Raw genomic sequence first — 26847 nt, 5'->3', positions numbered from 1 at the left:
ATGTAAATAGTCAAGGACCTTAAATTGAGCAAATAGCCTAATGTATTTACCCGTACTTGCTTTGACCCTCTTTCTTCATCACAAATTCAACTCTTTTGTAGGGAAACCAGCAGCGAACTCTTTTGTAGGGAACTCAATTACGCGGTGGATGGGAGGAGGATCCTCTTCAATATCCTCCTCTCCGCTCTTCCTCCCACTCCCACCCCCCACCCCGCACTCCCGGAGAGCCTTCCACAGGCACCCTTCTCCCTGAGCCCCACTCACTTAGGGAAGATTTTGCTCCTCCCCCAAACTGAAAGCGCGGCTGCGAGGAGGGTTACTGCTTGAAGGACTCGCAGTTTGCATGTCAATACAGACAGAAGCACTTTTGCAAAACTGCCCTTTAGAAACAATTATCATCTTAGCACCTGAGGTTTGTTTGGAGCAGCCCCCGCACCCCTTCCCTCTTGTAATCCATCTTAAAGTGATACGGAGAATGGGGGCGTTGGGGAGACAGTGATGGGGGTGGGAGGGTCGCGTGCAATAATAAATCTGCTTCAAAGAGAAGAGATGAAAAGGAGGTTATCAAGAGTGCGTCGGCTTAGGCATCACTCTCTGTATCTTTCTGCTTCCTAGAGAAATGGAACCATAATTCTAAGGTGGCTAAGGCAACACTGTATAAGCATCCAAATTTGCCAGTCCACTTTTGCCTGGAAGGACGGACTTCCGTTATTTGAGGCCTCCCCGGGTCCTTTCCAAAAGATTCCCAGGCTACCCTCCTTCCACTTCGGTCTTCTGAGAACTAAAACTCGCAAAGCGGTGGCTGTCTGTGGATTGGCTAGTACTAAAATATCCATTGGGTGGCAGTAATACTATCCTCTTTATGACTTGCAGCAAACCAGAGAATGCATTCAATCAAATGAACCGATCTTGTAGAAACACTGGAATCATTTATGCATTGCAGTTTCTCTTTCTTGTTTTCGCTCCTTCTTCCCTGGGATATTTTGAGTGGATTGTGGCTATTAATCGAGATCCCGTGCTATTCGTGTTTTGCTTGTCGTTTTCGCTCAGGATTAGCATCATTCAAGGCAAACGCAAAGCTGCTTTTCCCACCACCCCCCCACTCTTTTTTGAAAAATCATTTTTGGGGGCTGCTGAAGAGAGCTAGGACCCAGGAGACACCTTCCCAAACAGCAGGGGTTGTGTGCTTTCACATAGCAGTACTGTACAAGGAAAACCCCGTCGGATCTGTTATTGCGGGATACTTGTGAAATATACATAGGATTCTTTCTTATGGCTGCATCCCGGATCTGGAAATTTTACTTGGGGACCAGGAGGATTTGAAAGGCTACATGTATTCAGAAGATTTGCAAGCAACACTCCAATTCTTGTCATAGAGCTCACAGACTTCTCACTTATCGGCTTTTTTCCTTCCTTATTTTTAAAGAATTATTCTTATTTTCCCCCCTCTTTTTCTGCTCTCTCCTCTCTCAGTCTCTCCTTTTCTATCTGCCTCTTCATTTTTCTCCTAGTCTGTTTTTTTTTTTTTCCTGCTCTGCACCTGGATTGTATCTTCAGCAAACAATCGGGCACTTTGAGAACTAACTGGAGACAGTCTTGTAGGGAAGATCTGTATGGAATTATCTGCTTTTATGGTGAACTTGGCATTTGTGAATGGGAATCTTGTTCACAATATTAATTGCTAGCAAAAACAAGAAAAAGAACACAGGAGTAAAACGTGGATTTTTCTGAATACGCATTGTGATGACCAGCAATTACCTTACCGACTAATATCCAGAGGAGAATAATTTGGAAGACTGTTGTGGGTAAGGTCATTTTATATATACAAACCCGTCAGTGGCATGAGCAAACTTGGGCATTTGTAATGGGAATGGGTGACTTGAATGATTGCTGCATCGCATTGATGGCTGTGATGTGGCCGTTATTGGCACTGAATGGAATAACTGCAGTTGGGTGTGTTGATGTATGTGTGTGTGCGTGCGTGTGTGTGTGTATGTATGTGTGCCCATATTCTGAGTGCAATTGAAAATCAAAGTATCACTCTCTCCCCCAATTATTTTGATATGGAAGAGTGTCTTGAATTAATTCTGGGAAGACACTCTTTGTTTGGATGCAATATTTGTAGCCCCTACATTCTGGAAGGGGTAGCGGCACTAAAAGAAACACTTAGTGAAGAACCCCATTTAAAATGAAACGAGCTACTCTCTGTGCATTAAAAGAAATATGTTTTCAACTCAGTGCAGCATTCTGCTGCATTTCACAGCCGCAATGGGACCAGGGACATCCCACTTGTCAAGTTCTTAAACTTTAAGGTGATAATCATCGTTAATTGTTCTCTAGGTTGTGGTTACTGGAGATTATTAAGTGCCGTGGGCTACTTTTTTATCTACTGGATTATCACTCAGCGTGAAAAAAGGAAAAGAAAAAGCTAAAAATGATGGCTAACATAGAGAAGAATAAGGCAACATTATCTTAAATATCAGCATAGTGCTTTCTTTCTCAAGTTCAGTTGCCCAATCATATAATTATTTACCCAATACCCTAAATAGGTGAAGCTGAGACCCACGTGCAGGGGAGTCGAAGGTCTGAAAGCGGAGACCATCCTTTTATTGCAATGCAGCCAGCTTGGGAAATGCAGACAATTAATTCATACTTCCCCTAACCTTAAGCTGAAGATGTGTCCTATCTGCTACATCTATTTTACCCTTTCGGTAAAAAGTTAGAGACTAGAACACTAAGGATGTTTAAGCATATTCTGCCTGGGAAATGGGATAAAGAAATCAATATTGATGACGTGGTTCAGTGCACTGTACTGCAATGCTAAAGTCCCATATTCAGTGCCTGTGATGAGAGAATGGAGCATTTACATGTGTTATAAATCTCACCTGGTAGATTGATCGGAAGGGGAGGGGAGAAGATATGTGGATATGTAGGAAGATGGATGGAAGTCGTGCATAATCGGTGATTATGTAACTTCATTACATCAGCGAGTTCCAGTCAACGATAGTGATATGAGATGATTGTATAGAGAGAGGCTCCATCACCCTGTTAACTTTTGAAGGCTTGTAACAGCTAACAGAGGAGGAGGGCAGAGAGAGATTAGCTCCAAGGGTCCTGTAAACCTTGATCTCTATGGCAAATTTAGCATGAGTTTTCTCATAGTGAGTTTCAGAGGGACATCAGATCATGTAAGATTTAGGGCTAGACAGGACCAATTTTAGCCACACCCGTGGAGAGTCAAAATGAGTCCACAATGTTTCAGAAGTGCCCCATTGAGTAATGGGGACTGATGATTCCAGCCAAGGTCATAGTTCTTTACCCTGGGATTGAAATATATGACCCCAACTGAATGGAAAGTTAAATTCATTGAAATGAAGACTGTGAACAGAAGGAATATTTAGGGTCCTTTCTTGCATTTTTCCTGGTAGAGCTTGATGCAGATTTCAGCCTGGTGGTTCCCTCATAAAAATGATGATTGCTTCCACAGTGTGTCAGAAATGAGTGTTTTATCCCTTTATCTAAACCATGACAATCTCTTTCTGGGCCATTTTAACCTTCTGGGAAAAGAGAAGTAAAAGCATTCAAAGGTAACAGTACCCTGTTGAATTACAAATCAAATGGCATTGGATTCATTATTAACACAGATCCCAGAAAAAAAGAGCAATCTATGTTCAAGTTTCACTTATTCAATGGTTTAAAAGACAGGTTGCAGCCGCCAAAGACTTTTACCATGAGATGAGATAAATGTACTATGCTCACTGTGCAGAGGAGGGAATACTGCAGAATAAAATGTCATTTTTCCCTCATGTTTTATCTGGAGTTGTGATTTTTTTAAAGAAGATACACATCAGGTTCTTTTGGCCTTCTACTGTTTTAGGATCTGTTTCTCCTCAATAGATCACATATTCACAAAAAATGAAACTTCTGAAATCCTAAGCCTGTTCAATTGAATCATCTGATTATCTAGTTGTGCTATTTCCTATTTCTCTTTACGTTTATTTTACAGAGAAGGCTAAATGACTTTTCTATCAGGGAGATGAGATGATTTTTTTCTGTTTTTCTTTTATTTCTCATATTCCATTTCCTTCCAGTCCTAAGGAGTAAGATGCAGAATCTAGACACCCTCTGAGTAACTTTGAAAAGATTTGCTTACCCTGAGTCAGAACGGTGGGATTGGGGAATGAAATTCTAAGGTCTGATATTTGAGGTGACTTTCATACTTCTGCAGGACGTGCACAAACATTGATGTATTGTGCCAGTGGATTTGGAGGTTTGGCATTCATATTGTGTAGGAAATTGAATGTGAAGTTAACTCCTGATTCCTTCCTTCAGGGGTCAGGGTAACACAACGGCTGCTTCCAGGCTGTTGGTTTCCAACTATGTGCACAAATATAGTCTGTAATGATTTTTCCTGTACTCCTTCTTTCAATATTTTATAAATGACTTCCTCAGTTGTTTTCTGACGTAAGCCACACATATATAATCAAGCAGGGCATAGGTTTTCTAAGCTCAGTAGGATATGGAAATAATAGAAGGATGGAAAAGGATTCTGTACAAAAAGACACTGGTTGTGAAGCAAATATACATATGTAATTGCTAACTCCTTACTTGAAGACTGCATGTACTTCTATTAGGAAAGATAGTTTCAATCATGTTAATGGCACTTTATAAGCTGTCACTTTCTTTAGGAAGAAGATTATGTAACTAAGGCAGGTTATGGCATTTTTCTTAAGTATCCTACAAATCAATAATAAAAAGCTTTGTCTAATAGGAAAGCATTTAAACACAATGGCAGTGGGTAATTTAAAATATAACATCTATTTTCTATTTTATTTCCATTTCGTCAGCCACAGTCATGTAGTTAGGTTAGAAAATATTTAGGAAAAAAAATACCATTTATGAATATCAGAGCTATCAGTTTTGTTTCCTGACCAGTTGCTTCAGCAAAGTAAGGAGATTTAGCAGATAAGTAATCACAGTATTCATAAAACTAGAGAAAATTTTAAATTGAATTTTTGTTATGTTTGCAACACATGTGAACAAATCAGTATTACTTTAAAAATGACTATTAGATAAAACATTTTAAAGAACAGTTGAACTTTGAAGATTTATATTTCAGAATTTGTTATACACTGAAATGTTTGGGATATACTTTGACTTACAACAGATATGATATTTGGTATTTGGCAAATCTTGTGTTTTTATAAAGCAGACTACTCTATAATTTGTAGCAACAAAACAAGTGTTGATTATTGAGATTTAAAAGTAGCAAGTTTTCTGGTGATGCTCAAGTTATAAAGCATAATTATAATTGTACCGGTTGGGCAGCTATAGTTAAGGTCGCATCAGCATTTTTATTATTAAATTCCAACCCTATTTCCATTAGGTGTATCGGGAATCTCAAAGAGGAGAGTCCAGTTCTGTGAGACATCAAGGCATTGTAGAATTCCGGGCTGAGTCAGAGGGCTTGAAACTGTACTTCCGGCTCTGTCAGTTACTAGCCTTGTGACCTCTGACACCACATTTGATTTCTCAGTGTTCCAGAGAATCATTTAAAAAAAAAATAAATAGTTGCATATTGCTCTACAGAAAGGAGATAATACGTGTCTAAGTATTTACCACCATCCTATGCCTTAGAAATATATGGAGTTATTATTATTAAGGATTCCCCTAAGTCTTACGAATTTAGCCGTGCATGTTTTTTACACCCTTATTATAAATCTGAATAGGTGCTTTCTAGTAGCAATTACAGTTAGCTGTACATAATATTGTTCAGTGATTAACCAACAAAGACAAATTAAAAGCTTTGGTGGTTAACTTTCACTTAGTACTCAGTTTTTTCCAGAAGTACTCATATGGGAATATAGTTGTCTTAAGTAATTAAAACAATAGTTGCTTTTGAATAACATTCAAACAGTGGTAACTAAGGGTTTTATGTGTGAAAGTGTTTTATGCAGATTGCTTTTTAAAAAGATGCTTCTGAGTACTCAGGAGTTTCTGTTTCTGCTACCAAGAACACACAAACAAATGTACTCCAACTTGATGCTACCTCTCAAATTGAGTATATTGACCAGAAAGTGACTCTTGTCTCTCAGTATATTAACAAAAGCATAATGAATTTGAATACCAAGTATAATAGAGAAAAAAATAATATAAAGATACCCGGTCTGTTTGGAATTTTCTAGTTGTAATAATTACTAACTTTCTTTAGGGGGAGGCAATCCCCCATGTGTCACTACTAAAACTGCATCTCTTTAATGTTCTTGTATCTTAACATAATGACATTTACATATATGCAAAGAGGATAGTTTAGTGTTATGAGCTCCCATGTATGTTTTTCAGTGAGTGAATAATCAGGTTACAGAGTTAGTTTTTATATTTTGGTTAAAGTAGAATTGGAAAGTGCAAAATTAACCCTGTAATAAATTAGTAGTCCTGGGCTTAAAATAAAGAATTTTCATGTTGTAGAGCAACCTCCTCTTTGTAACTTCCCAGTGTCTTGCTTTTCTTTTCAAGGATTCCCAATATATTTTTGTTTCAGATGAATTTCATTATGCATGTTTATCTGACTTCATTGATGCCTATTAATAGCAAGCATTTTCTTGGTTTCCTATATTTAAAAATGCATATTCTTTACGTCTTATGGCAATACTTTAGATTTGCTCTGGCAGATTTATGAAGGAATATTGTATGAATGTGGACAGGCTGTTTATTTGACAAATTCAGCTAATCACCTTACAAATATGCTTTTAATTTGCACCCAGAAAATGCCACCCTGGAGTGTCTTATACTGCATATAACATTCTGTTACAGTCCAACCACATGGCTCAATGGACATACTTATCCATTAAGTATGCTTATCCTGACCATTCGTTTACAAGGAAAGATCCTTAATTGACATGCTTTTTTGGTATCCTTGTGTAGACACAATATTCAAGTGCCCAAACTCTAAAACTCCTGTACAGAGAAGGGATGAGTAGGTGGCTTGATGTTGCTTTCTTATCACACGATCTGAAAATCCCAGGCACTGAACTGTGAATAAAACAAAGGGAGAAAGAAAAGAAAGAGAACTAAAAGAAAATTTTACTTCTGAAAATTTTGGTCTTTCTCATTTCTTAAAAGTAATCACAACCTTAAAAGTAATCTTTTTCATCACAAGCTATTCAAATGGTTTGTTATGGTTACTATGTTCATATATATCAAATATAATAAATGGCACTAAATGAGCTACTTTGTTCTTACAGGAGCTACACCTCTATGAAGATAAACTGAAGAGTTAAACTAGATTGTACGTTGTAACACTACGTCAGGATATTGTGTGTAGAATTTGGACTCACTGAAAAAATGAAACGGATTGTGGATTATAATCATATAATTATAGACTTTTACTCTTTCAATGTTTATTAGGTATCTTATACTTTATTTGAATTATAATTATAATAAATCAGCATATGGATAATCATAAAATTATTCATAGTAGTTTATCTTCTTATGACCTAATCAAAGTGAGTTACCTTATCGATGTTTTAGATTAATATGTGTGACTGAGTATAGCGATCTTCATCATCTTCTGGTGCAAAGTTCCCTTTTTAATTAAAAACATTCCCTGGAAGTCCACTTAATCATAGTTATACTTTCAGTATCCATTAATTGAGAAAATGCATGATAATAATAGTAAATTATTATGAATATAATAACTCTTTAAAAGTGAATTTATGTATAGTCGCAACAGGGTCTACTTATATCTTTGAAATGCATTGTTTATTCTATCTACATAGAAAGTTCGGTGTTTATATAGATTCTAGAGTCCTTGGAGTAACAAAAGGTCCATATGTCTAGAGGCAAAATACTTGCATTATATATACAAATTAATCATGTTCATCTTACAGAAAAGATGAAAGGCAAGTGCATATGGTGGTGGTTTGTGGATCAAAGGGGTTGAATTTCAGTATAGATGGACTTACAGTATATAATTTCCTAAGGATGTACATTTCAAGTTCCAAAATATTCCTATTCGAGTTTTAGGATTCAATAGTTGTAATTTAAAATTGGTTGATTTTGGAAAATAATTGCTTTTTTAAAAAAATAAAATAAGCATTGTTTTTATTGTAGCCGAAATAAAAATGATTATAAATAAAGCCAAAGGTGATCAAAATCTCATAAAAACCTAATAGAATTATATGCAGTATAGGAGTAAAGGATGCCCCATCATGTGATTTTAAACAAGGAAATTGTGAACCAGAGGAATGAAGTGAAGTTTCCAAGATCTTCCAATTTGTTGGCTGTCTCATGATGCATGGTTTTAGTTCCTTGATATAAGCCCTGCTGGGTATTTTAGTTATATAGCAATATGTCCTGGCATACAGCATTATTTTTTGTGAGTACAGCTAATGTTGGCATATCGAATCCTTTGGCCTCTAGCTTACTTTATCGACTTGTGATCAGTCATCTGACTTCTGCACTCAGAATCTGTAGACTTTATTTTTCCTGTATGTACACCTGATTTTCGACCTCATTTGATCCCTGGAGACACAATACAAAGGAGAGTTGAGAACATAGGTCACTGGTGGGTCTTCTTGTCTCTTCCATACTGTCCTTTTTCCCATTAGCTTTGTATCTTTCCACCTGCAGGGAATTACTCTTCTTTGGAGCCTCTCCTTTTTCTGGACTTTCCTGAACATCCCTGGCCATCTTTGTCTCAGTGTTGCATGCTACCTTCTTGCTTCCAAGGGATTCCACTAAGGGATCCTATCAAAATATCTTCTATCTATACTTTATCCCACTTTGACGATATTAAATTTCATATTTCATTTCTTCAACAGGATCAGTCTGCTTACATAAACAATAATGAACCAATTTTGGAATAATGAAGACAGTAATATTTTATCAGGTTTGCCAAGCTAGAATCATATAACTACCACTAAATGAACAAGATACAGCTTATGGGTGTGTGTGTGTATCCTCATATCCTCATGACTGCGTTAATATGTGTAATCAAACACATACATGATTTTTGTTGAAATGTTTGAGAAATGAATCATTGTTAATATGCTAAAGAGGAAAGTTTGGAATAACAGGCTTTATCCCTTTGTATTATAATAGTGACATTTCTAGAAAAGATGCCATTAACTTTTTTCTGACCCTGAAAAATAGCTTGAATGGACTGCATTTTAGATAATAAGGTGGAGACAGGGCTATGGAGGACATACTTTTGTTCAGATTGAATCCTGCAGTGCCCTCTAGAGTTACTGGGTAGGGAGCTGGTAGCATACCTGTATGAAGAAATGACGCTGGCTATGAACACTATGATGCTTACAACCTCTCTGCCAACTTTATTTTAGAAGAGACACATCCAGGAGAGCTAAATACAGTGGTAAAAATGGAAAAACTGAGAGAGTTAGAATGGTATCAAGTATTTTGTGTAAACAAAGCTTCATGTGGCCAAGGGAGAAAATTTGAATATAACAAATGGATCTGGTAGCTCTCGGTGTTTGGTTTTTGAATACTCCTATTAAAGCTCCTAATTGTTCTCACCATGACAGAACTCCTGAATTGTACTCAAGAGGCACCCAGCTCCACAGTGTGCAGAGTAAATGCATTCAAGGGGTCTCTAGGGGTTTTTGACTCTGCTGTTTTTTCTTGTCGGGGTTCTCCTACAGGGCCCTTAATAACACAGCCACAGAGCAAGCCGCTTATGTCAGTGGGTATGCTTTTCTCAGTGAGTGAATGGTTTAGCTTAGCTCCAGGAGGCAAGTGCCTGCCGGCCTTGTATTTCCAGGGCCCAACATTGTGCACAGCATATAGTAGGTCATCAGTATATCATTACACAAGCAAATGCTTAAACGCTTAGGGATAACAGGTCAGTTTTAGATCTGTGTTCTCTAAAACTCATGCTACATTATACATGGAGACAAAAGCTTCTGATTTAAAAAAGTAAAAAAAGGAAAATTGAGTAATATAAAGGAGAGATAATTAATATTCCATTTCCTGTCCACCTCCCTCCACCTTCCTTCCTTCCTTTCCTCCAGCCTTCTTCCCTCCTTCCTTCCTTCCATTCCTTCCTTCCTTCTTCCTTCCCCTCCTTCCTTCCTTCCTTCCTTCCCTCCAGCCCCTTCTTCTTCCTTCCCTCCCCTCCTTCCTTCCTTCCTTCCCTCCAGCCCCTTCCTTCCTTTCCCCTCCCTCCTTCCTTCCTTCCTTCCCTCCCTCCATTTTACCTTCTTCTTCCTTTCCCTCCTCCTCCTTCATTCCATTTCCTCCGGCCCTTCTTCGGCACCACATCCTCATCACTCCGCTGACTGGCCTCTGTTCCTCCTCATCATCGGCCATTCCATTCCATTCCTTCCATTCCATTCCATTCCATTCCATTCCATTCCATTCCATTCCATTATTCCATTCCCTCCATTCCTTCCATTGTCCTTCTTCCCTTCATTCCATTCCATTCCTTCCTTCCTTCCATTCCATTCCTTCCTTCCATTCCATTCCTTCCATCCATTTGTTCCATTCCCATCCATCATCCATTCCATTTCATTCCATCCATCATGCGTGTTCCGACCGTCACGTGCCATCACCGTCATTGGATTCAGATCCGGCCCCCACTGTGTAAGGGGATGCAAGAGGGACTGCAAAGGATACAGAGATGACTGATGTCATGTGTCTGGGCCCAAAAATGGTTTAGTCAGGGACATGACTACTAAACAAAATCACATATACCAACATCCCTTGGTATCCATGGGAAACTGGTTCCAGGACCCCTTGTGGACACCAAAATCCACAGATGCTCAAGTCCCTAATATAAAATGGCATCGTATTTGCATATGACCTATGTACAACCTCCTGTATACTTTAAATCATCTGAAGATTACTTATACCTAATACAATGTAAATGCTATGTAAATAGTTGTTACATTGTATTTTTATTTGTATTATTTTTAAGTATTTTATTGTTCTTTTTAAGTCGTTTTCAAAAAATATTCCTGATCCATGGTTGCTTGGATCCACAGATATGGAGGGCCACCTGTAATTATAATTCAAGATAGTCTACCATACATACTTCTAAGAGAGGTGCCAAGTGTGCTACAGGCTCAAGAAAGGTTCAGAACACATGCATGTAGAGGGATTAGGCAAGGTCTGCTAAAGGAGGCAGCCTTTGTATTGGACTTTGAAGGAGTTAACATGGGTATGGAGATAGGACCTTCTAAATAGAGGGGAGATAAAAAATAGATATATTGTAAGTAGGACCAAATGGAGCATGGTTAAGGAAGATCCAATGTTCTTGTTTCCCCAGAGAAGGGGGTATATCATATGAAATGTAAGAAGATAAGGCTGGAGCCCTGAGCCCCCATGTCTGGCAAGCAGGAACCAATGGAATGATATTGCATGAGCTTAAGGAAAACAGAACATTGCATGACCTGCTCAGATTTATGCTTTAGGAAGAAGGGGAATGAATTAAGAGTGTGTATCTCCAGGTTACCATTGATTTCAAGTTGTGCGAATTTCCCAGTGACTCCTGAGTTTCACGCTTATTCCAATTTTCTCATGTAGAACTGCAGGCCTCAAACAGCCATCACTAGCTCCCTTCATTTTCATCTTTCTTTTTTCCTTTCAAAGAATAAACCGCCGGATGTGATGGCTCATGCCTGTAATCCCAGCACTTTGGGAGATCTGAGGTCAGGAGTTTGAGACCAGCCTGACCAGCATGGTGAAACCCCATCTCTACTAAAAATACAAAATTAGCCGAGCATGATGGCACATGTCTGTAATCCCAGCTACTTAGGAGGCTGAGGCAGGAGAATTGCTTGGACCTGGGAGGCAGAGGCTGCAATGAGCCGAGATCATACCATTGTATTCAAGCCTGGGCAGCAAGAGTGAAACTCTGCCTCAAATAAATAAATAAATAAATAAATAAATAAATAAACAAACTAACAAACACACCACTGCTACCAGTGCTAGACAAATACAGAAGCCAGAATTTAACATTAGTTTTTATTTTTTCAAGCAGAAGGCAAGCTTCTGTAATGGGGCTGATACATTCAAATTATCTTTACTTGGTAGTGTTAGAAAGTTGCCACACACTGTAGCAACAATGCTAAGTGTAAACAATGTTTAAGTGTAACTCTTTTTTTTTTTTTTGAGATGGAGTCTCGCTTAGTCGCCCAGGCTAGAGTGCAGTGGCACTATCTCTGCTCACTGCAAGCTCCGCCTCCCGGGTTCACGCCATTCTCCTGCCTCAGCCTCCCGAGTAGCTGGGACTACAGGCGCCCACCGCCTGCCACCACGTCTGGCTAATTTTTTGTACTTTTTTTAGTAGAGACAGGGTTTCACCATGTTAGCCAGGATGGTCCCGATCTCCTGACCTCGTGATCCGCCCGCCTCGGCCTCCCAAAGTGCTGGGATTACAGGCTTGAGCCACCATGCCCAGCCAAGTGTAACTCTTTAATGACTACATTGGATAATGTTTAAAGTTTATTTCTTTACTGTGATGGCAACAGCAAAGTGACTCTAAAGTGACAATTCATCTGGGAGAAAGAAGTTGAAGGAAGCAACTGGGAAAAAAGAAAAAAGGAAAGTGCTTTATATAATGTAATGGCGAGGTGGAAATATAAATTTCAAACTGGTTTTATAGTAAGGTCATATGGAAGAAGAATATTGCTTTAGAGTAGAATGTACATCCAATGATAAGATAATAGGATTTATTTCTAACAAGTGTGAACTCTTTTGCTAACTACCAATAATTGTAACAATTTTGAATTGTAGATGGAAATTAGAAAGTGAGCCTCCTAGTAATAAAAAAAAACCCATGCTAGTTTAGTTTAAATTATTTTTCTTATCAAATACTTTATGCTTCTAATAAATGGAAGAAAAGAAATGAATAAGTATAGTTTTATTTCCCCATACTTTATCTGATCACTCTATATTGGAAGATGTAGTAAGCTGGAAAATGACCAAACGTTGAAGATAAAATGAGAAAAAATGCGATTTACTTAGGCACAAACTAAATGTTATGTACATCGTCCTTAGGATTCAGGTGAAAGAACAAGTCTCACAGTCTAGCTGTTGTGAAAACTCGCTCACCTAGCCCTGAGGTTTCTGATTCGGTGTTTGGAATGCAGTATAGAAATTTGTACTTTTTTTTTTTTTTTTTTTTTTTTTTAGACGGAGTTTCACTCTTTTTTGGCCAGGCTGGAGTGCAATGGCACAATCTTGGCTCACTGCAACCTCCACCTCCCGGGTTCAAGCAAATCTCCTTCCTCAGCCTCCCGAGTAACTGGGATTACAGGTGTGTGCCACCACACCCAGCTAATTTTGTATCTTTAGTAGAGACGGAGTTTCACCATGTCGGCCAGGCTGGTCTCAAACTCCTGACTTCATGAGATCCACCCACCTTGGCCTCCCAAAGTGCTGGGATTACAGTCATGAGCCACCACACCCAGGTGAGAAATTTGTACTTTCAAAAACATTTGAGGGCCGGGCATGGTGGCTCATGCCTATAACCCCAGCACTTTGGGAGGCCGAGGCGAGGGGAATAACCTGAAGTCAGGAGATCAAGACCAGCCTGGCCAACATGGGGAAATCCCTACTAATTTTTGTACTAAAAATACAAAAATTAGCTGGGCACGTTGGCGGGTGCCTGTGATCCCAGCTAGCTACTTGGGAGACTGAGGCAGGAGAATCGCTTGAAACTGGGAGGTGGAGGTTGCAGTGAGCTGAGATTGCACCACTGCACTGGGTGACAGCCTGGGTGACAGAGCGAGATTCCATCTCAAAAAAAAAAAAAAAAAATTTAGGTCAGTAGTATCACCAAGGTGTTCCTTGGGAGGGCTTCAACAGAAACCTCTCAGTCTCTGTCAGTATTGCTTTCCTCCTGGCATCATACGTTATTATGGATATTGGATGCTTTCTCAATATTTTCCAAAATGCTCCTCCAACTCAGCTTCAACTTTCAAGTAATAAGTCGTATCCAACCACAATGGCACAGGGTAGGCCCCTACTATGCTGAAATCCTCATGCTGCCACTGTCTCAGTTGATTATCATGCAGCAATTGTGGCTCATTGTTGGCCCCTACTAACCACTGTCCTTCAGTCCTATTATGTGATCAGAATTGCCCCTTCCCATATGTATTTTAATGAACGCCTTCAGGTGAGTGAATGAGAAATACTACTTGAGGGCCCTATCTGTTGTAAGAATGGTACTTAACACAGGCTGTAGATGTTCAAGATAGTTCTTGCCATCTAAAGCTTATGGACTGGTGGGAAAGGCATATGTGTTCAATTGGGCTCCCTGGAAACAGACTCTGAGATGAAGACTTGCATACAGAAGTTTTAGTCACTTCTGAGGCAGACAAACTGACTGCAATGTGGTTGCAGCTGGGGCCTCAGCAGTTCCAATGAGAAGTTCTAAAGATCTGATGGTCCTTCAAAATGGTCTCACATTGAGTCAAGGGGTTGGGGCTTTCTATGTTCACGTCAGGCAGTGACTGGTTGGGGGCTGCTCCACAGGAAGGAGCATAATGTTGGGAAGACAGTTATTTGCAGCTGGGGGTAAATCCCAATGAGGGACTCAGCTGTGAGCCACCAACGGCAGGATGGGTATACAGGCCATTAAGAGAGGAATGAAAGTTATTTGGAACGTCTGACAAGATCATATTTTTTCCCTCACCCCTTGAGGCATGATGCAATAATACCATATGAAATTATCGAGGAAATGCTATGAAATCTTAAACATTTGTTTAAAGGGATGAAGAAACTAAATACAGTTGAGTACAAGGCCTTGCTCTATGTAGTTTTGCTTCAGAGAATGTGATTTTCTCAGGAATGTAGTTCAAGTCACATTACAGTTACTCCTGTTGTAAGTTACCAGGCCACAAATATCTAATGAGCATGTTCTCTGTGTCCTAGACAGAGAGGAAAAAGTGGAAAATTCATGCCTGGAGAGTTTACATAGGACCCTTTTTTTTCCTCAGTGGTTCGTGTGCTTGATTTCGAGTTTAAGGAGGGGATTTGGGGGTGGGGGTCAGAGAAGGGGCAAGGAAATGGAACAGAGTAGAGTGGGGCCAAGTTTCCTGAATTCCAAGGATAATAAGACAATTGTTTGGGTTGTACAGGACCAGGCTACAGAGGAATATTGACAGTTGGCAGACGGCGCAGACTCGATGAACTGAGTGGTAGAGGAATAAGTTGAATGTAGATTTACTGGTACGGAACAGACAGTGAAAGCAGTGTTTCATTAGCATTAGCCAGTCTATAATTTGGACTGGAGGGGAACTAGTTTTGAATACGATGAATTTGAAATCATAGAAATAATTTATCCTAGAGTTCAATTTTCACTGAAAGGAAACATTTCATATAACACTATTCACTTTTATATTATGTGGAAATATTAATTTCCTTCCTTAATGCAAGGGAAGTGACATTACTTTAGGTTTTTAAAATGCTTTCTTCAACCCTAGTGAGGTAATAGGAGCACCTTCTATTTTTATCCTGTAAAGATTTTCAATCAAGTTAAATATACTGACACTTAATTTTACCAGTAATTTTTTAAAGCACTGGCTGTGTCTAAATGGGCAACCATTCATTAAATCATAGAAAAATTGAATAGAGATGAACTTACTACATACCTTTACAGATACAAACATCTCTCGGCTGGGCACGGTGGCTCACGCCTGTAATCCCAGCACTTTGGGAGGCTGAGGCGGGCGGATCACAAGGTAAAGAGATCGAGATCATCCTGGCCAACATGGTGAAACCCTGTCTCTACTAAAAAATACAAAAATTAACTGGGCGTGGTGGTGCATGCCTGTAGTACCAGCTACTCAAGAGGCTGAGGCAGGAGAATCGCTTGAACCTGGGAGGCAGAGGTTGCAGTGAGCCAAGATCCTGCCACTGCACTCCAGCCTGGTGACAGACCGAGACTCCATCTCAAAACAAAACAAAACAAACAAACAAAAAATATCTCAACTACCAAAAGATTATCCATTAACTGATATTCACTTTAATAAACAACCACTTTGGTGATTTTTTCCCTCACTTGACCTGACATTTGACTAGATGGTCAACTCAATTCAGTTCAACAAATACTTCCAGATGATCCACCTACTCCATGCTTAATTCACCTACTCCATGCTTAATTCAAGCACAAAGCTAGAATGAGCAATTTACTCATTGCCACAGCAACTGAGGATGCACATTGTTAAGCATTTTAAAAGATTTGTCTTAAAAAAATTAGTAGTCTTTGCTACCAGCACCTCACTTGCTTTAAAAGCATTTGATACATTCCTTCTCTGACTTTGGCTTGATTTTTTTGGAATTAAAAAAACAAAAGTTGGCCAGCCATGGTGGTTCATGTGTGTAATCCCAGGATTTTGGGAGGCCAAGGCAAGTGAATCACCTAAGGTTAGAAGTTCGAGACCAGCCTGGTCAACGTGGTGAAACCCCGTCTCTACGAAAAATATAAAAATTAGCCAGGCATGGTGGCACACGCCTGTAATCCCAGCTACTTAGGAGGCTGAGGCAGGAGAATTGCTTGAACCTGGGAGGTTACAGTGAGCCGAAATTGCGTCACTGTACTCCAGCCTGGGCAACACAACGAGACTCCATCCCCCCCCCCCCCCAAAAAAAAAGTTTATGGTATTTTTAAAAGACCAAGAATTCAATGAAGGTGACACTCCTTTTCCATCACAATACTCTACTTGTGTTTATGGACCTATATATTGTATTGTTTCAAATACAAACTGTGAAGCTTATTAAGGAGAGTCCAACATTTCTATATATTCACTAGCTGCTTTTTTCATTAAATATAACTTCAAGGCTCCAGGCTCAAAAATTGTTCCATTTTTACTGATTGCATCATGCTATTTGTGCACAGCACACTTTTATTTTTGTCCGCATAGATTTGAAGCAATGGTTTTTTGACTCCGCCACACAATGCCACATCCCTGACAGTAGGTAAGTTATGTTCTTTTGCATTTTTTACTCAGGAGCTATGTAGGTGGTACGGGAGATGAGTGGCGGCTATTGGAACAGACTGTGCATCAGAAGCTATTTAAACCTCATCTGTAAGAGTTAAGAGTTACTATTTCCTGTTTCCAAAGTGAAAATTAGTTTTAATTTCGTAAATTTGTAATCAGAGAAGATGTGAGTTATTGTTCTAAGCATCTTCTTTGGACTCTCCCAATGTCTTGGTAGCAACGATTCAAATATTAGTAAGTCTAAACTCATCTTTTATCAATTTGGGTACTCCTGCTGGCCCAATCTTATTAGTTTTAATGTTAGTGTTAGTGTTACTATTGGCTATGATTACAAAAGTATAAAAATAATATATTTAATAAAGCCTCATCATGTGGCTTCAGTCTAGTTTTGGGAACCTGAAAGGTATTATGAACACTAAAAGTTTAGGCCGGGCGCGGTGGCTCATGCTTGTAATCCCAGCACTTTGGGAGGCCGAGGCGGGCGGATCACCTGAGGTCAGGAGTTCGAGACCAGCCTGACTAACATGGTGAAACCCCGTCTCTACTAAAAATACAAAAAAAAAAAAAAAAAAAAATTAGCCAGGTGTAGCGCTGGGCGCCTGTAATCCCAGCTACTTGGGAGGCTGAGGCAGGAGAATCGCTTGAACCCGGGAAGCAGAGGTTGCAGTGAGCTGAGATCACACCATTGCACTCCAGCCTGGGTGACACAGCGAGACTCTGTCTCAAAAAAAAAAAAAAAAAAAAATTAAAAGTTTAGCATTGCTTCACTGAATCATTACTTAAGTCAAAGATGTTAAGCAGACTTAGTTATTATAATTAAATCCTTTTTACTCCAAGAAAGAATTACAGTACCAGAAATGTGCAATTTGTATACATACAAATTTAGTTTTTGAGACTATCGAAAGGTAATTGGAAATCCATACCTGAGGGCAGTCTCTTAGAAAGCATATTTGTGTGAGTCCTTGTTTATTTGGATCACACTAGAGTTGTAGGCAACATATTTGTGTGACTAAGATCATCACCATTGTCTCCATCATAATCATTATCAACAAGCTGGTATTAATTTGAAAAGTGTTCATTATACAATCAAAAAAGCACGATATAGAACAGGACCCTGACTATTGAATATAATGAGCTTGCACCAAGGATTATGTGGCTTGTGGAAATGCTGTGAGGGATATGAATTTTGTCTGTGACATACTTCTGTGTTCAGTTTCAGCAACTCCCACTTCATTTGAATCCCAAATGCTAATGTTAATAACTTTAGTTTCTGAATGCTAAGAGTATTCTATCCCAGAGAAGACTGTTTTCTTAAAAATATATGCTCCCAAGCCACCACTAGCTATGTATTTTTCTCATCAAATTTATTATTTTTAAATTTATTTCTTTGTGTCTTCCTAACTTTAGTGTAAGACTGAGAGGATATGACCTCATTTATCTGGTTCACCACATATCTTTGGTGCCCAGGAGAGTGCCTGGCACATTGTGCAATTCAGTTCAACAATTATCAAAGGAAGGAAAGAAAGAAGAATCTCCCAGAGTGTCCTGGTCTAAGCAAGATAATAGGAGAAAAGAGAGTTTGATTGAAAAACACACTAAGCCTAGCTTGGGAGATACATGACATTTGCATTGTAAAGGTTTTGTTCATGATGCAATGTTACTGGTATAGTAAAGTTAGCATTTATTCCATCCCTCATGGGGATGGGTACAGGTATATCACATGCTCTAAATTGCCAGGTCTGTTGACAGAATGCCTGAATGCCAAGCTGATAGCTTAGAACCTATAGCCAAAGATTTTGGTTGCATCAATAATGCAGAAAGCGATGTCTTAAGGACCATTATTCTGACAGTATGTTTTTAACGTGAGCAATGCCAAAATAGATTGGAGCCTATAGTTAGATGGCACTATATTTTTTATAAATTACAAGGTGATAAAAGTTCTCATTGTTTTAGCTTCTTAGCTGTCCCTACAATTTTTCCTTATGTATAAGTATCCATTAGGAAGAAGCTTTAAAAAAAACACTAATTTCATTTTTATCTCTTTCATAGTATCAATATACCTTCTCCTAATTGCAGAAGATATCATGTTATACTGGAATTCACATTTGGATCAAGGCAAGTGTGAGTTCCAATTTTGGCTTTGACATTTACTAGCTGTGTAACCTTGGATAGGTTACTTATGTTTCAGAGTTTCACTTTCCAGATCTCTGGAGAGAAAAGAATACCTACCTTTAGAATTACTGGGAAAAGTAAAAATAGTATTTGTAGGCCAGGTGTGGTGGCTCACGCCTGTCATCCCAGCACTTTGGGAGGCCGAGGTGGGTAGATCACGAGGTCAAGAGATAGAGACCATCCTGGCCAACATGGTGAAACCCTGTCTCTACTAAAAATACAAAAATTTGCTGGGCATAGTGGCACACACCTGTAGTCCCAGCTACTCAAGAGGCTGAGGCAGGAGAATCACTTGAACCCGGGAGGCGGAGGTTGCAGTGAGCTGAGATTGTGCCATTGTACTCCAGCCTGGTGACAGAGTGAGACTCAAAAAAAAAAAAGGTATTTTTAAAGCATATCGTGCAGTGCTTGACAAATCATAGCTACATAATAAATGCTAATCCTTATTTTAATATTTTAACATGTTGTATTATAATATATTAAAATATAAACTAAAAAATTAGTTTTCTCCCTGTACCCAATGGTCAATATTCCATCTTTATCATACTTGACCTGTGGGTAACAATTGCACAATGGATCAGTCGTTGTCCTTGTTTATTTGGATCATACTTGACTTGTGGGCAACATTTACACAATGGATCACTCCTCTTCAGTACACTTTCTTTACCTGGCTTTGGTGACAGCACAATCTCTTGGTTTAACTTTTTTGCCCCTTTTAATTCTTTGCTGGGCTCTTTCTTACTTTCTCTCCTCTCCATGTCAAAATGCTCCATGGTTTAGCTCTTGGCTGTCTTCTCAGTCTACACTCACCCCTTAGTGATTTCATTCACTCACTCTTATGGCTATTCGTATCCTTTTTTTCACCACCTCTTAAATTTATATCTCTACCTTGGTACCTTTTCCGATTTCCAAACACATATATCTAAGCACTTGTTTGACATCATCAGCTATTTGACATTTGTCACTTACTTTGTCCAAAACTAAACTTCTCTTTTCCCTCCCAAATCTACTTTGTTCGCAATTTTCCCATCTCAATTGATGTCAGTTTTATCCTTGTATTTGTTCAGGCCCAAAATCTTGAAATCACTCATCATTTCTCTCCCTCTCTCACAAACCACATCCAGTCATCAAGCCTTGTTGGTACTATCTTTACACAGATCTAGAATTTAACTATTTCTCACCACCTCTACTGCTATTATCCTGTGGAACCCCCCATCATCTCTTTTCTAAATTGCTGCAAACCACCAAACTGACTCTATGCCTCTGTTATTGTTTTCTACAATCTGCTCTCAATATAGCAGCTATGGTTGCCTTTTGAAAATGGACAGGTTGTGTCACTCTACTTTTCAAATCCCTGCATGGGTTGCTGATTTTACTTGGAGTGAAAGTAAAGTTCTTATAATGGCCTAAGGAAATTGGCCTACATTACTTCCTTGACTTCATTTCCCCAACTCATTCTCTCTTTTTTAGCTTTCTCATTTCTCACCACTGTCAACTTGCTGTTCTTTGAAGGTGACAGGTAAGTTCTTGCCATAGGACCTTTTCACTGGCTGTTCTCTTTGTTTGGAGCATTATTTACCCAGAAGTCTCAAGGCTAACTTTCTCACTTCCATCAGTTTTGGTCTACCTGTCATCTTCTCCATGAGACCTACTCCGACCGCACCCTCTAAAATTTCAATACACTCACCTCCACACTCCTGATCTCCTTATCTGGTTCTACTTTTAGGTACTTCTTGTCATGTAACACTTTTTATAAGTTACTTGTTATTCTTATTGGTTATTGCTAGAGTTTAAGCTCCACAAGAGCAAAGATCTTTGTCCTTTTAGTTCACTGAAGTATCCCAAGCACTGAGAATGCTATATGTAAATTTGGTAAAATAAATATTGTTGTAAAATAAAGATAATTTTCTTACCTAATGTTACTATTGTGAAGGTTTAAATAAGATAATGCAGTTAGAGTATTTTTTCACAGGGCCTGACATAAACTAAGGGCTTAATAAATGGTCGCCATTATGAAGTGTCTCATGGCAGTAAACACACATGATATACACCAAAAATCAAAAGTATTACAGCATGAACCCTTTTCTTCCACATTAAAGTCTCACCAATACCATAGGCATATATTATCTTCTGTAGGTATACACAAGCATATCTTATTGTTTTATGCTCATCTACTGAAGATAAAGATATGCTAGTATTCAGCAGTAGCTGACAGTTCACATATGCCAGTGAAATAAACTGACACTGTTCTTTTTTACTTTATCCAGTTAAACTTCATATAATTTAAAAAGTTAGTGACAAATATTCTCTAATAAGGATAATTTTTAAAATATCACAATAAGATGATATTCTCTAATAAGGATAATTTTTAAAATATCACAATAAGATGATTTGTAAGATTCCTGAGAGCTCCCTAAGAATTAAGGAGCTAACAAAAAAATGATATTCCCATTATGCATTTTAATGAATAACCAATTTTCTTCTTTTTGTAGATTTCAATGACAACTTGGAGTATTCAACATGTTTAACAATTTGATTCTTTTCCATGTTTTATAAATAGAAAAAAATAAAAATGATTATAATGAGGTATTCTTATGTGCATCACAAATGTAGGTTTTAGTGTGTGGGATTCAATAGCAAATAAATACTTTCTTTTTCCATCCTCATTTGTGAAAATACTGAAAAATAGTTATAACGGAAAGCCTTTTGTAAATCAAAACGAAAAGTATTATTTCTGAATATTGAATAGATGTTCTTGTCTATTGCCTGATCATCTAGTTGCTTATTCTAATCAAATACATTTATTCTTCTATGTTTCATTCACATAGCTTAGTCTTTTCCAGAGAATTTACAAATGTTTTACTGCATGCCAAACCTTGGGTAATTAAAGTCGATGACAGAATGTGCCCATAGTTTATTCTGTAGATCTGACTGTAGATGCAGAGGCTTACATTACTTTTGGGGTGAATGATAATCTTATATTATTTTCTTCATCCACTAAAAATATTTTAAAGATATAGATTATAGAATTCACTAAACAGGTAATCTGCGAATAAATATATTGCCATATTTTTAAATTGCTCTTTCGTTCTCTCATATGTTCATCATGCAGCTTAATTTCCTTTCTCCATGTTTGGGATGTTCAGGTAGTCACAGCTTCCCACTAAAGTTCATTAATTTTTCAACCACCAGAAAAAAAGGTAAGGAATGAAAGAAGGAGAGGAAAAGGGAAGAATGGCAAACTCCACGTAATTGCCTGAATGCTACCTTAGATCTAAATGTTGTAAGTTTTCTTCTAACATTTTAGAAAGAACCACTTTTTTCAAGCATTTTTATTGCCACTCGTGCCTACTTCACTTTGTTACTCCTCTGCTGCTTGTGGGTGGATGGAGTTTGACTATTTCAGAATAGTTACTGGTGGGTGGGTTCAAGAATCTCTAGTGGGTTGAGGAAAAAGCCATGTTTATATAGATAGTGATCCTTCTATTAAAATCCTAAGAGTGAGTAATATTTAATAGCTATGTTCACCACGCACATAGCAGAGTCCATCTGTACAGAAACTGAGGGTATCTGAAAAGAATTCCACAGGAGTTTTGGCTTCCTATAGAGTTTGCACACAGAGGCTCTAATCTCCCAAATTAAATTTTGTGACTTGGTAGATAAACAAGGTTTCTTTCCTGAGGGCATGACATGAACCTGGATGCCTACTGGTCCATACAAGTATAAGATGCTATGAATCTGTCAAGACTTAGTCTTCCCACTATAATGGATCATAACATACAGGGCCTTGTGTACATTGCTTTGACTACAGATGTAAAACATTTAGGTTGACTGGCTTTAAATTGTGGGTAGTTCTGGTAAGGGTGATCACATGACCTGCTTAGATGCCAAGTGAGTGAATTCTCTTCTTTGATTTGAAATCCAGTTCTTTTATATATTTTTGAGTACAGAGCTGGTAGCAACCAGTGATGCAATGTATACATTGAAAGTGCCATAAATTTAGAGAACACTTTCTGTATGACCAGACCACGGGAAATGACAGGCCTTTCAAAATATAGACTATTTTAGATGATTGTTCTTGAAAGACCACTTCACTTAATGTGATATTTGGATTATAATAAATTCTAAATCATTGTGATCTCATTTCTGTCTTTTCTATACTGAAGAAAACGCCTTACCTTAATCTTTACCATTTACCTTAATCTTCAGAGATTGAGTAGTCATTGATGTTCATTACCCACTTTATTGCAGCAATGCCACCATCAAAGCATGAGATTTGGGTAGCTGCAACATGTGTACAGCTGAATTTTAAGTTTTGCAGACAGAACACCAGTGGTCAAATTACATATATTGTGTCATAATTAGTCAAAAATGTAACATATGAAGACAATTAAAGGTCTAAATAATTTGAGATAGAGAGCCCATTTTAAAATAACATTTTACTTTCGTTTTATTGGCAAGTTTTAAGACCAAAATTTAAAAGGACCAAAAATGGACATAATTTAGATGTGCATTTTAATGAAGAAAGAGAAAATGCTAAATGATTTGGAAAAAAGATATTTAGCATGATGCAACTTCTATAAATGATGTTTTTTTTTCTCCTGTTCTTTAAAGAATGAAACAAAGTTACATGTAATGGACGGTACTAAATTCAGACTGGCATTAAGATGTGAATGTTTTAAATAAGTGACATATTTTAATTTGAAAATTTGAATCTAATATAAAATGCAAATTGCAATAGCCCTTAATGTAGAAAAAGGGAAAAATGTAGTGATTGAGTTTGGGGAAATTGTAACTTGGGCAGATCTAGCCAGCTGCAACGATGAACAAGGCTTCCTTTATTATTGCTTCAAGAAAAGCTATTGAGTGTCTAGCACAAAGTAGCTGCTTGAATACGGGAATATCCAATATCCCTTTGAGAGGCGTATTTGATTATACATTTTCCCTTTACCCTCTTGTTTCTTTCTGACTCTCCAAGTTCCACAAAAAGCCCCAGGATCACTGTTGTTATTATCATCGGTGTTGTTTTTTGACCCAGAGGTTATACCACTGACAACTAGTTACCTATGTAAAATGATCTCTATCAATCGTTGAGTAAATTTATACCTGATCCTGTTGTTCTTTTGTTTAAAATCTTCCCATAAATCTTTGGTCCTTACAGGATTATCTGTAAGAGAGTTAGCCTGACAGGCATTTTTTTTTACAATCAGATTCAACAGAGTTCTTTTTCAGCTTCATTTCTCACTTTGATCAAAATGACTTCGCAGCATGCATGTTCTTCTACACACACACACACAGACACCTACCTCTCTAATATATGCTTCCTACTAATTTCTGCCTAGAAAACTCTTACTCATCCTCCAATACCCATCTCAGATACAGCTCTTGTTTTAACCCTTCCTTAATGTCTCTGGTAGAGCGCGTTATCCAGTACCACTCCCCGTCCCTGACCCCACTCAACCCCAATGATCAGAGAACATATTCCTGTTAAATCACCTATTTTACTGAAATTATTTTGTGTGTCTCTCTCACTTTTTAGAATGGAATCTTCATAAGGCCTGAGATGCTATTTATTTATCTCTGAAAAAACTAGCCTTGCATACAGGGCTTATCCTAATAAGTCCTAATGAATAGTTGATTGACTGAATGAACGGATCTTCACTTGTGGATTTTACACAACCTACAGTTGTGGGTGCCAACTCAATGTGCAGAGTTGGAAGCTGTTTGTAGCTCTGCCAGTCAGTTTTATGTTCTGCCAGCACATTCTTGGTTGTTGTACATTCCCCACTGATAGGATTTTACCCAACAGTACTTGGCTTGATTACAGTGTTCAAAATTGTTTTTCACCATGTCTGGGTTTTTTTCCCCTACTCGACTTCATTCTTTCAGTTTCTGTACAGCAGGCTTCTGGGGCATCCTGTTGTTACCCATTCCCCTCCTGTACCTCGCCCATCCAAGTAACTTTGTGAGGAAAGGCTGCGAGACTGGCTAATTTCCAGCATCTTGTTGCTGGTGATCCTGTATTACTGTAGGCATATAAGTGGTGAACCTGGGCATGCTGCCATGGCCAGCAGTGAAGGTGAATGCATTCCAGTGCCAATAAGGGCTAAGGCATGGAAGTAAATCCATGCAGAATTGACTTTGTCAGTGCTTTCTAGTAAAGGAGGAGTTTATACATGGAAAGTATATCGGTAGCAGTGAGCATCATTTTGTTCCTTGTAGTTCTAGATGAAAGAACACCAATATTTTTTTACCTTAATTGCCTAGTAAGAATCTGATGTTCATAGAAAGTTCTGTACCCTTGTTGCATTTGCTGCCTAGCTCAGCTCCGAGACTGAAAACTGAATTAGGTATACAGTCCTATAAGCCATTGTTGCTCAAACTTGAATTGCACATGGATCATTAGGGGATTTTAATTCAGTAGGTCTGTGGTGGAGCCCAGATTCTGCATTTTTAATAAGCTCTCTGGTGATACCGTGGTGTGGATATTGTTGGTCTGAAAAACTCACATTGAGCAGCAGGATGTAGAGGGCAGAGTGAACTCCTCAACAAGCAGTGCCGGCTAATGGGTGTACCCTCTACATCTTGAGTGCCTCAACAATGCCACCGGATGACAGAGCATGCCAAAACACAAAATAAATCAGTTCCCTCATCACCACTTCATGTTAGTTCAGAATGTTACCGACGGTGGTGGAAGCATCCCTGAGTTAGTGTTCTCCCTCCCACAGAGCTCATTTAGATTCTTTGTGGAGAAGGGAAGAGGTTGGCTTCCCCACCAAATCTTTGGTGAAAACGATTTAACACATTAAAAGAGCAAATCACTATCTTAAGGTTTAAACTTCTTAGCTGCAGAGGAAGTTAAGTTCAGTTCCTAAGAACTTAAGGGTTCAGTGAATTTTCACCAGGTTCTTTTTTCACCTAAACTTCCAGACAGCGGTAGGAGAGCCATCATTTATTGAGTTCCTGCTATATGTGGGCACTGTTTGTTAGGTGCTGGAGGTACAAAGAGAGGCATCACACATAATCTCTTCCCCGAGGGAGTTTACAATTGACTCCATTATAGGTACAACTTTTTGAGGATAAAGGTGTGTCTTACTTGACTTTATATTTCCCAAAGTGTAAAATTAACAACTGCCTACTAACTAAAATGTTGCTAAGACACAGCATAAGAAGAGTGCATTGTATTTTAAGGCTAAATCATTCCACAAATTATGACATGGTTAGTATAGTTACAAGTGACAATTGCATGCCACTTCCATTCTGTAAATCAGAGCTTCCTAATACTGCTTTAAACACAAAATGTACCCTTGGGTAAATGCTGTATTAGCACCACTAGTACTCTGTTTTTCAAATTACAAAGGGCATCCCAGAGTTTTAATTTTGTTTCTTGGTGTAAAACTGTATGCTCTTTGGATAGCCACTCAATTTGTCCATGTAGCCAAGCTTCTCATAGGAGAGATGACAGAGGGGAACAGATAACTGTAGAACACAAGATAAAATATGATGAGGGCCAGGACACTGAAAAACAGATAACGTAGGTATCAACAAACTACTACGCATGACCCAAATCCAGCCAGTCACCTATTTTTTTAAATAAAGTTTTATTGGAACACAGCCATGGCCATTCATTTAGGTATTATCTATGGCTGCTTTCATGCTACAACTGCAGAGTTGAGGAATTGCACTAGAAACCATATGGCTTACAGAGCCT

General features: G+C 38.4%; 1 protein-coding gene across 1 annotated transcript in view; it reads left to right on the top strand.

Moving 5' to 3' along the window:
* The first annotated feature begins 574 nt into the window (after positions 1 to 574).
* IL1RAPL1 (interleukin 1 receptor accessory protein like 1) overlaps positions 575 to 26847 on the top strand; it is a 1395449-nt gene continuing 1369176 nt past the window's right edge. The window contains exon 1 of the mRNA XM_003917532.5: positions 575 to 1805. The gene's annotated coding sequence lies outside the window, so the exon portion shown is untranslated. The remainder of the gene's footprint in view (positions 1806 to 26847) is intronic.

This window comes from Papio anubis, chromosome X (genome assembly GCF_008728515.1).
Source record: "Papio anubis isolate 15944 chromosome X, Panubis1.0, whole genome shotgun sequence".
Taxonomy (NCBI): Eukaryota; Metazoa; Chordata; class Mammalia; order Primates; family Cercopithecidae; genus Papio; species Papio anubis.
This window is presented reverse-complemented; position numbering and strand designations above follow the sequence as displayed.